This window comes from Miscanthus floridulus, chromosome 9, assembly GCF_019320115.1.
Source record: "Miscanthus floridulus cultivar M001 chromosome 9, ASM1932011v1, whole genome shotgun sequence".
NCBI classification, from domain to species: domain Eukaryota; kingdom Viridiplantae; phylum Streptophyta; class Magnoliopsida; order Poales; family Poaceae; genus Miscanthus; species Miscanthus floridulus.
Window position 1 is genome coordinate 101,528,353 of NC_089588.1, and position 10,653 is coordinate 101,539,005.

Below are 10,653 nucleotides of genomic sequence, written 5' to 3' on the forward strand. Positions count from 1 at the left end.
CTCGATTTTCACGGGAATTCTACCTGCGCTGGGGACGCGAAGACCCTGCGGTAGAGCAAGTCGCTCATGACGCTGTTGCCGTGATAGACTGCTAACGTAACCATTTTTTAGTTGGGCTTAGAGTCTGTTCCGTGATAGACTGCTAACGTAACCAGGAGCCCTCTGGTTCTACCACCCAACCATTCCAGCGATTTTTGTCGAGTCTTGGCTGTTTACGTAGTTTCTTTATGATTTTTAGTGGTGGAAATCGTCTGGCCTTCTCCTTAACAGTAGCCATCGCAAATTACAAATGGCATGATGGAAGGACAGAGCACACGCAGGCGCTTCTCCTTTCCACTTTTTACAGCGTCTCGCTAAAGAGGTTAAGGCATTTGCCACTTGGTTGTACTCTCTCTCTACTTGAAACACTTCAAATCTCCTACAACAAGCACATCACCCGCAGCGAAGCGCGGGCAGCAGTGGTTGGGGTTGGTGGACACATTTAGTGCCTCTTCTTCTTACCATCAGATAAAAACGATTCACCGACCATGCAGGACCATTTGTACTTACACATGCATTCATGCATGTGCACGTTGCTCCCGAGATGGTCGGTGGTTGGGGTTGGTCGCCATTACTACAGCTATCATAATTGCATCTGCATCCATACTTGCAGAGGCTCTCGTTCCTTGTGGCTTTGTGCTTTGCGTCGCCTGCGGTTACGCCTATCATGACCCAAGTCTCCCCGCACTCTTTTTTGGGCTCTTATCGGAACCTTGGCTTGCAGCCATATTAGTCCTTAATGGTCTCGGACATCGCTCACCTCGAACGCATAGGACGTGCATTAATGCATAGCCTGTTTGTGCATTATTGTGTCGTATTGTTGGCAGATACACCATCCATAGGTGTCACGCGTGTCGTAGTGTGCATGGCCTACTCGTGCTTGTTACACAGTTAGGTCTGCACTGTGGCTTTGTGCTCCGTGTTCGCTCGTGAGTCATTTCAGTACTGACCCACGTCTCCTCGTACCCCTTTTCTTCGCTCTTGTCGGACCCTTGCCCTACAGTCGTACTACTCAATAATGGCACCGCACGTCACTCGCCTCGAATGCGCGGAATTTGGTCGATTAGTTCGTAGTGATCCCACGCAAGAACCCAGCTAAACCACGCCAGGACCACAGACTGCTCCGCCTTTATAAACAGAGCCTAGCTTAGCCATTGGCACTCTTTTTTGGGCTCTTGTCGCAACCTTGGCTTGCAGCCATATTAGTCATTAATAGCCTCAGACATTGCTCACCTCGAACGCATAGGACGTGCATTCATGCATAGCCTGTTTGTGCATTATTGTGCCGTATTGCTGGCAGATACGCCATTCATAGGTGTCACGCGTGTCGCAGTGTGCATGGCCTACTCGTGCTTGTTACAGAGTTAGGTCTGCACTATGGCTTTGTGCTCCGCGTTCGCCCATGAGTCACGTCAGTACTGACCCACGTCTCCTCATATCCCTTTTCTGCGCTCTTGTCGGACCCTTGCCCTGTAGTCGTACTACTCAGTAATGGCACCGCACGTCACTCGCCTCGAACGCGCAGAATTCGGTCGATTCGTTCGTAGTGAGCCCGCGCAAGAACCCTAGTGAACCGTGCCAGGACCACAGACCGCTCCGCCTTTATAAACAGAGCCTGGCTTAGCCATTGGTACCACCACTCGTCGCACTTTACCTCGCATAGGTTTTCCCTTTGAGCAAGCTTTGTGCTTAGGCCTTCTTTGTAGCCACCACCAGAAATGACAGGAGCCTGGGTTAGCACTTACTGCCTGAATATTGAGGGTTTTCCTAGAATCCTGCATGCCACCCTGCAAAAGCTCGGAGTCAAAGATCGTCCTGAGTATGAGGGCCATGAGTATCAGAAGTATGGCACCGATCGGTGTGAGGTTACCGTCTACATTGGGAAGAGTAAAGAGTTCCCCGACATCACCGAAGCCTGGAGTGTGACCGCAACCGGCTTTAGCTTCACTGACACCTACCAGGTTGTGGCCCGCAAAGCCTTACGGTACCTTTGCCAGCTCTATGAAGAGCCGGTTGCCCGTACCCCCATGAAGTTCTTTCCACCCTTGGATAGGAATCGGCGGCCATGGATGGCTCGCATGGAGGCTTTGCAAGGGCGGGATGTGCAAGAAGATAGTCCTACCATGGTGCACTTGACCACGTACCTGCTTGCTCTGGATGAGTAGTATGACCGGCAAGCCTTGGAGCTGAGGGCGTGCCTCCAGTGCGCCGAAGAAGCCGAGATCTTCATTCGGATGCTCCAGGTGCAGCTCGCCGAAGCGCATGCCAGTGCTGCAACTGCTGAGAGCCGAGAGACTGTCATGTCAGAAGCTCTGAAGGAGGCCGAAGATCGGCATGTTCATCAGCTGGGTGAGGCCTATCTGTTCACTAGGGCCAAGCGGAGGACACTGTTTGATGAAAGACAGGATGCCCCAATCTTGGAGGGGGTCCCTATCCACCCGCCTGAAAGAAGGAGAACTGGTGATGTAGAACCGCCAGCACCTCCACCTTCGGAAGTGTTAGAAGCAGAACCCTTGGTTCCTCTCACTCAGCCATTGAAACGAGAAGACGCAGATCCATAGCCAGGGCGGTAGAAGAATCCGCCGAGCAAAGGCATAAAGATGCGTGGTTCCAAGGTAGATTAGTTGCCTTGGAATGCTGTACCTGTAGTAGTAGTGTTTTTCGTCGCTGTCCTCCTGTATTGTACTCTTGTCGTTGTTGTCATTCGTAGTTATTGGATGCGTGTTGTAGTTTTGCCTAAGGGGAGTGAATCCTAATTCACTGTGTTGTAGTTTTTCCTATTTTTCACCTATAATGTAATCCTATCCAATGTTGTACTTTAAATCTAAGTGTGTTAGTTGCTTGAGCCCAACTCCATCAAATACTTCTTTCCACTAACATGTCATTTATTTGCTGGCCTAGAATAGGCACCATGTAATGACAACCAACCTCTATGTTCGTTTACAATATTGAGACCAACCTTCCGTACCAACACGATGACAAAACATATTAGACATATGAGCCATATTTCTTAAAATTTATATACAAGCACATCACCCGCAGCGAAGCGCGGGCAGTAATGGCTAGTTAGATTTATGGCATGTCCATTGACTACAATCCATTTAAATCACTTGACCATGTTTCGATCTATCCAAAAATAAATAAATATCTACGTTTATATATTTATATTATTTAAAAAGCATAGATTATTTTATATTGGTTCATCACTCTCTTATATGTTTATATGAGTTAGAGTAGCACGTCTAACTAGCCATGTGCAGTGCGAAGTATATAATCCAAAAATGAATATGAACAATAATGTGATAGTTAGATAATAAATCTCTAAATCTCTCGTGCTCATGTAAGTTAGAGTAGCTAATGTACGTCGAGGAGACAATAGGAAATCCAATTCCAAGATGAATCCTAACCCATGATGCGATTATTAATAAACCTCCAAACTGAAGTCGTCCAAATGACCGTGTAATAATAGGTACACCCTGTTGCAACGCAGGGCACATTTGCTAGTAATATCTAAACTTGGTTAGGAAAATCTACAAACTTGCATAACAATATGATTTTTGTGTACAATCATCCCACAAAAATTTCAAATAATTTTAACAAAATAGTATTGTACATTGTTCACAAATAAATATATCTCACACATAGTTATATGACTAAGTGAGAGATCCTTCTAGCTGTGAAGGATGTATAGTCTCACTTGATCAAAATTGCCTGAAATTGTTATAGAGTGCTTATGGACTCAAAATATGTTTTTGTGTCATTTTGCATAATTATCTGACCAAATTTAGTTATTATTATAATTATTCGTTGAATTACTATATAATAAATGTAATAATATCTAAACTTGGTTAGAAAAATCTACAAACTTGCATGACCTTATGATTTTGGTTAGAAAACAACACTTAAATATTAAAGTTCAGGTAAACATTGTATGGGGGCACACATGTGTATACGGGTAAGTCAAATACATTGTAACATTTTATTTGCTATGAAAATTAAAAGAAAAATAAAAACAGTAAGGTCTGAAAGTTTTTGTCTTGGGATCAATTAGGTACTTAGTCCAAAATTTTATAGGCCCAACATGTTTGGCGTTGAGTCAGTCCAGCCCAATGCCATTCAACGTATAAATGAGCTCCCGAAAACCCTAACCTCAGCCTCCGTCATTCTTTCCACCGCACCGGCCGCCAGTTCTCTTCCCTCCCTTTGCGCCTCCTCATTCTTCTCTCCCAAGTCCCACCTTCGCAGCCAACACGACTGGCCACCGCCCCTCCTAGTCCAATCTGTCGGCGAGTGTGGCCTGGTCACTACAGCGGCTGCACGCGGCCCAGGATCTCCGTCAGAGTTGACTCAGGTACTCCTTCGGCGGCCGCTCACGGCCTGGATTCTCGTCCGGTGGCGGCGCGCGGCCTGGACTCTCGTCCGGTTGCGGTGCGCGGCCTGGTCTCGTCTGGTGGCTGCACGCGTGCTAGCCTCTTCCCTTGGCGAGATCTCGTCCTCCGGCGTCATGTAGGTGGATCTGGCGGGGCTCTATCTTCCGGAGTAAGCCAGCGAATCTTCTCTGTCCCTTAGCCTCTCTCTCTATCCCCTCACACGGTCCACCTTGTAGGTACCGAGATCCAGCATGGACAAGGACCACAAGGCCTCCGGCGACTCTCTGCGCGTGCGCGAACCGGACAGTGCTCAAGCATCCTAGGCAAGTGCCTCCGTTGTCGATGGCAAGCTCTTCAGCAACTGACTGACATCCGTTCGTGTTGTTCAGGTACGAGCAGTCATAACTTTCAACCTCATGTCTTTTTCCTTTGCTGAAATTGGTGCTAAGTGTGATTTATAATTCTTCTGTTGTTCCAGTACAGGTTTCTCCACCTTTTTCTTGCTTGTCGTGGATGCATATATATAATAGAGTATTGTTGTCTCAGCAGATCGACATGATGACAGTAATTTTACTCGATGGAGATTTAATTTGTGAAATCCAAATTTCATTGTCATGTTCCTCGATTAGACTCCTTTACTATCTATTATCCGGGCCTGCAGGTATTGGAAAGTGTTTTTAATGATTAGATTAGATATAGAAGAGGGCAGTATTTTTGCAGTGAAAATAAAGCAGCAAACACTGGCTCTAGTCTGTTGGTCGACTGTATCATTTTCCTTTCTGAAAATAAAGCAGCAAACCCTAGGCTTAGACTGTTGGTCGATAGTATGAAATTCTGTTGGGATTGAAGGAAACATTCTGTTAGGACTGCATATAAGATTATGGTAACTAGCTGCTACTTATTCAATTTCTTGAATCAAAGTTCTAAATTTCTGACTGTTTCTATTCTATGGCAGGTTCTTTACACTACTGAAAACTCACTTTTTTCTGTGTGTGCGAAAACGCACAGAAAAATACGAATACCGTCAGAAGAATATTTTTCTGACGGTGTACCCACAGAAAAATACCCACAGAAGTACGACGACAGAAAAATTCTATTGTTCTGTGCGTTCGCCGTCAGAAACAAATTTCCTGTGGGTGTTACACGCACAGAAAAATTGCGTTAACCCAGATTAAAGGTAAATATTGTGTGCGTTAATCCTCACAGAAAAAAGGAAAAGCCCGACAGAAAATGATTTTTCTGTGGGTGTTACACTCACAGAAAAATTGTGTTAGGTCAGGTTAAATTAAAATATTGTGTGCGTTGAGCCGCACAGAAAAAAGAAAAGCCCGATAGAAAAATGATTTTCCTGTCGATTTTATTTTTCTGTCGGTCTCGTTTAACGCACAGAAAAATAATAGACCACCGACAGAAAAAACCTATAACCATGCAACAAATTGGATATAATAATTATATACAAAGAGAACAGTAGCAACAACATATTAAATATAAATTGTCCATACTGTAATTTTATCACAACATAATAGATAGTATACATATAAAAATCCAAATGTTCAGCACATTCATTAATGGTATCCGGGCTACATATAGATGATGTTCAAATGGTCCGGCATCGATACATTCAAAAGCATTACCATTTCAACAGTTCAAGTCTCGGTCAAGATGAGTAAAGTACCAGCATGCATCATTGAGTCATATTATAGCTAAAACTAAAGCTAACAGATTAGAGCCACTACTAGTTAATGTGCAAAAGCACAACTCTACAAAAGAAGAAACCACCATCACATCCATGTTTTGCAACTAAACACAACCATCACATTATCGATGCATGATCGCCATTGTTGTCGGAACCTTGATTGTTGTCAACGTTTGCAGCATGAAGATCCACATTGGTGTGGCCAACATCATTACCATTGTTGGCAGAATCTGAAGCAGCATGAGAAGACCCAGTTGTCTGAATGTGAACAAAGTTACAGTAAGTGGAATGCAGAAAAGTGAAGGATCCACAACGCTTTCATCTTGAAATGCACAGCAAGGCAACGATCAATTCCCAACCCCTCCTATTACTCCCTGAAATTTCTGGACAGCAGCAAGAAAGTTACTTAAATAAATCATAACTAGAGTTCTAGATCACAGAAAAAATATGTTCTTTAATATTTTGGAAAGTTTAAGAAGTTCTCCACATCTTTCTAGTTATAACATAGACTTGATTCTTAAGTTAACAGGGTGAAAAAGCACAAAGAAGCATTGCTCATTCAATGGGGAGTAATAAGATACCAGAGGGGTGCTAAGTGCAGGTTGTTGGGGCAACGGCCTTTCCTGAAAATTGAAGATAGCTACTGTCTGTATCTATTTGCTTGCAGGTAGCTAGCAGCATGGCAGTAGGTCCAGCACTAGTTAGAAACCTAGTTCCTGAAAATTGAAGATAGCTACTGTCTGTATCTATTTGCTTGCAGGTAGCTAGCAGCATGGTAGCAGGTCCAGCACTAGTTGCAATAGGTTCCAACCAGATCTTGAACCAGTTAGAATTCAGTTTGCACTAGTTAGAAAATATACATCTTGAAAGTTGTACAGTACAAACTAGGTTCAGAACAGGACAAGCCCAAGAGCTAAAAGAAAACCCAAAAGAACATAATAGGCTCATTGAGCGCTGCCTTATCACCCACCTCGCTTTGCTTAGCAGCATCACTTGGTACTTTGGCAACAGCTTAATTGAGCACGGCAACAGCTTAATTGAGCACAACATATATACAGTTCCTATTCAGCGTTCACAAAGCTAGAAGGAAAGACGATGCTTTGGTGGGATCAAGATTCGAGAGGTAAGCCAGAAAGCCACCAGCAATCTTTCAAACAGCAATTCACCAAGAGGGCACACAAATAAAATGTAGAATAACAACATCGTCATACAACAAATAAAACTAGTGAAGAAAGAAGTGTACCTTGAGTCTCACAGGTACTCAACAACTCTTCACTGTCGACCTCCAACAGGAACCTTCAGTCCTTGTTTAGCCCAAAATCTTTACTGCCGTACATCAGGAACATGAGATTAGAATTTCCAGTAAAAAAATTCATGCTATTAGTGAGGCCAGCCACCAACACATGCCCATACTGATAGCTATCGTTAAACTCAAGGCATTTTTTGAAAAAAAAATCTCACACTGCATCTTTCACTGTCAAGGAAGAAGAGAAGGCAAGTGATTGACATATTTTCCTTCTTCTCTGCCATAATATAACATGCCAAGTTCACGAAAAGCCAGGCCAGGTCAATTGTGGGCAGTAGGCCACAGCAACAACCTGATTCCTATGGAATCACAAATCATGGCTAGAGCATTGTACATAGTTTGACCCAGCCTGCCTCAGGCTACCTGTTTCCTTCTTTGTTGCTGTTTTTTGTTCTGTTTCTGTTGTACAGTTGGTTCTTTTTGCTTTAATAAAATCCTAACAGTGGGGCCTTCCCCTGCTGTTTTTTCGGGTAAAAAAACAAATCACGGCTAGGAGCTAGGATATGGATGTTACTCAGGTCACCTCACCCAATGCTTCAAGCTAGACTTTTTTAGTGAGAATCAATCACAAGAACCAGATAAAGTTTCTAGATTGGCATAGACAATTCAGCCCATTTGGTTATAAGTCCCCAAGGCTTTGGTAGTGAAACAATTCATTAAACAAGAGTAGACTGAAAACCACTCAATGAAGTAGCTCGCTTCAGTATTAATTTTTCAAGGAAAAATAACTCTCAAAAAACTGGTCAGATACATCTAGACAAACCTGTATAGCTTCAAGATTCTGTTTCCCTTGAGTGTAAAGTAACTTCAAGCGTGATGCATGAATCCTGTAAACAGGGTCGACAGCAGTTGGATTCAGCATCATGGCTTTGTTGTAGTACGAAAATGCCTTAGAAAAGGAATGCCCCAGTTTCTCACACAGTTTCCCAAGGTAAAAGAGAGCAAGTTAAACATGTTATTGTGAAAGCACGACTTACCAGCAACTCGTCATAATTCAGCATTTTTAGATCCGTTCAATAATAGTTGTTGATCTGTGTCTTAACTATATGATTTATCTTCAAATTCATGCTTATCGCCTTGTAAACTTCTAAGAAAATACAGACCACATCTCTAAACAATTTTCTCTCTCATTTTTCAATAAGTATTCAGTTATCAACTTATGATAAATTAGAATTCCATCTGTTCCTACATTTTATATGAATACATTTAAGAATTCATATGCGTGTAGCTAATATGCTATGTTTTGATATACATACACATATTATTCTGCCAACTATGTCTAGCCTATAAATTGAAAATTAAGTACTTGGTTTTATCACATTGCCACATTCAGTTCTGACATCAAGCAACTTCATTTTCATATTTTATTTTCTTCCAGCAATGTACTTTGTCTTTGCTTTAATAACTATTTCTTTGTACAACAGCGTTTTGCTGCGGTTATTATGCAGATAAGAGAACCAAAAACTACAGCATTGATATTTGCGTCAGCGAAAATGGTAAGTTTAACTTCTCTATCAGTGGTGTTGTGCATGTTCTTTTTAAGTAATTCCTCTATCCCTAAAAGAAAGCGATTTTTACAAAATTTTAGATAGTCATATTCCAGGACATCTATTAAGCATAGATAGTCATAATTGAACGGATTGAGTAAAGCAATTTTTATAATATATTACTTTACTAGTAAACTAAATCAGGAATAATACATCATCTTTTACACTAGAGTAGAGGATTAAAGTACATCACCTTACACTTGGGGTTAGATCAGATCCGTTCCTGTGCGCCGCCGGCGGATCTGGCGCAGGGAGGTCGCGTGCAGGTGCGTCGCCGGCAAATCTGGCACAAGCCTCGACCGGCAGCGGGCCTGGGGAAGCGCACAGGAGGGGCCGTGCTGGAAGGGGCGATGTCCGTCGGCGGGCTAGGGTGGCGGCCAGCGGCGCACAGGAGGGGCCACGCCGAGAGGGCCAGCCGCGGAGAGGTGAACCTGGGGCGGCGCCACGGGAGGGGCCGCGCCGAGAGGGCCGGCCGCGAAGAGGCAGATCTAGGGTGGCGCGCCGGAGAGACGAGGGGCGTCGCGCCGGGACGTGTGCTGGACGGGAGGGAGACCAGGGGCTACGGCCGCCGGCGGGCTAGTGGCTACGGCCGTCGGTGGGCTGGTGGCAGATCTAGGCGACAGCGGACTTTAGGGCAGCGAGCGACGGCCATGGAGCTGGGGTGCCTAGCGGCGGGCGGCGAGCGGCGAATGTGCAGATGGGGTTGGTCTTGTGCGGCGAGCGGCGGACTTGGAGCCGGGAGCGACGGTAGTCTCTGCGGAGTTCGGCCTCTGGCGGCGTGTTTGGGATAGCGTCGGTGGTGGCCGCGGGAGGATTTAGTTTTAGGGTGTTTTGTTTTCTTTTTTTCACTCTCTTTTCTATTCTATACCGCGCCACTGTGCCTGTGTCGTTTTTTCTGTGAGTTAAACAAAACCCACAGAATAATTTCTATTTCTCTGTGGGTGTTCATTGTTTTTCTGTGTGTATTTACACGCACAGAAAAATAACTCCATTATTCTGTCGGTTTTTTATATTTTTGTGGGGATTTCTTGAAACCGACAGAAAAATTATAAATTTTCTGTGTGTTCTAAGAAACACGCACAGAAAAAATAAACACGCACAGAAGTATTCGAGTTTCCAGTAGTGATATGCATCAAGTGCTTGTGCGGCTGTGCCTACATCTACCTTATTTGAGCGGTTGGAAACTGAGTTAGTGCTTTCTTATTATATGACTTGTGTAATTTTGATGGTGTTTTTTCGTCTGGTTTTAGGAAAATCCAGAAAACTTGATTGTGCTGGTCCTTGTGTTGGAAGATACGGAAGATTGCCGCAGGTGTTTTGTACAGGAATATAGGTCTTAATAGAATAAGATAATGTTTTTGTAATTTTAGATTTGATCATTGTTAAAATGCCTCTGGATATGTAAATTATGTGTATTTGCATTGTTGATTTATTATATTGATCTCGGCCTTCAGTAATGTAAAGTGTGGTGGGCCAACATGTGATTTGTGGGCTAAAAAAATGTGGGCTGCAAAAAATGTTTGGGCTAAAAAAATATGGGCTCAATTGTGTGGGCGGAAAATTGTATGGGCTGCAATCCTAAAAATATAAAAAATGAAAATGAATAATGGGCCAGCCAGCAACGGCCCAAAAAATATTTGTGGTCCATGAGCTACGTGGGCTTTAGCAGGCCAAATCTAATTTTGTGATGTTTTT

The 10,653-nt window shown here is 43.6% G+C and overlaps 1 long non-coding RNA gene across 4 annotated transcripts; it reads left to right on the forward strand.

Annotated features, from left to right (window-relative positions):
* Nucleotides 1-4,201: 4,201 nt before the first annotated feature.
* Nucleotides 4,202-10,409, forward strand: LOC136482482 (uncharacterized). 4 transcript variants are annotated; one of them, XR_010765093.1, is made up of 7 exons: nucleotides 4,202-4,578; nucleotides 4,646-4,798; nucleotides 4,888-4,973; nucleotides 5,365-5,586; nucleotides 6,285-6,445; nucleotides 8,836-8,907; nucleotides 10,209-10,409. It is a non-coding gene; the product is annotated as an uncharacterized lncRNA (long non-coding RNA). The 4 variants fall into 4 exon arrangements; XR_010765091.1 differs by having other exon boundaries at nucleotides 4,893-4,973; XR_010765094.1 differs by having other exon boundaries at nucleotides 4,893-4,973; nucleotides 6,285-6,384.
* Nucleotides 10,410-10,653: the final 244 nt, after the last annotated feature.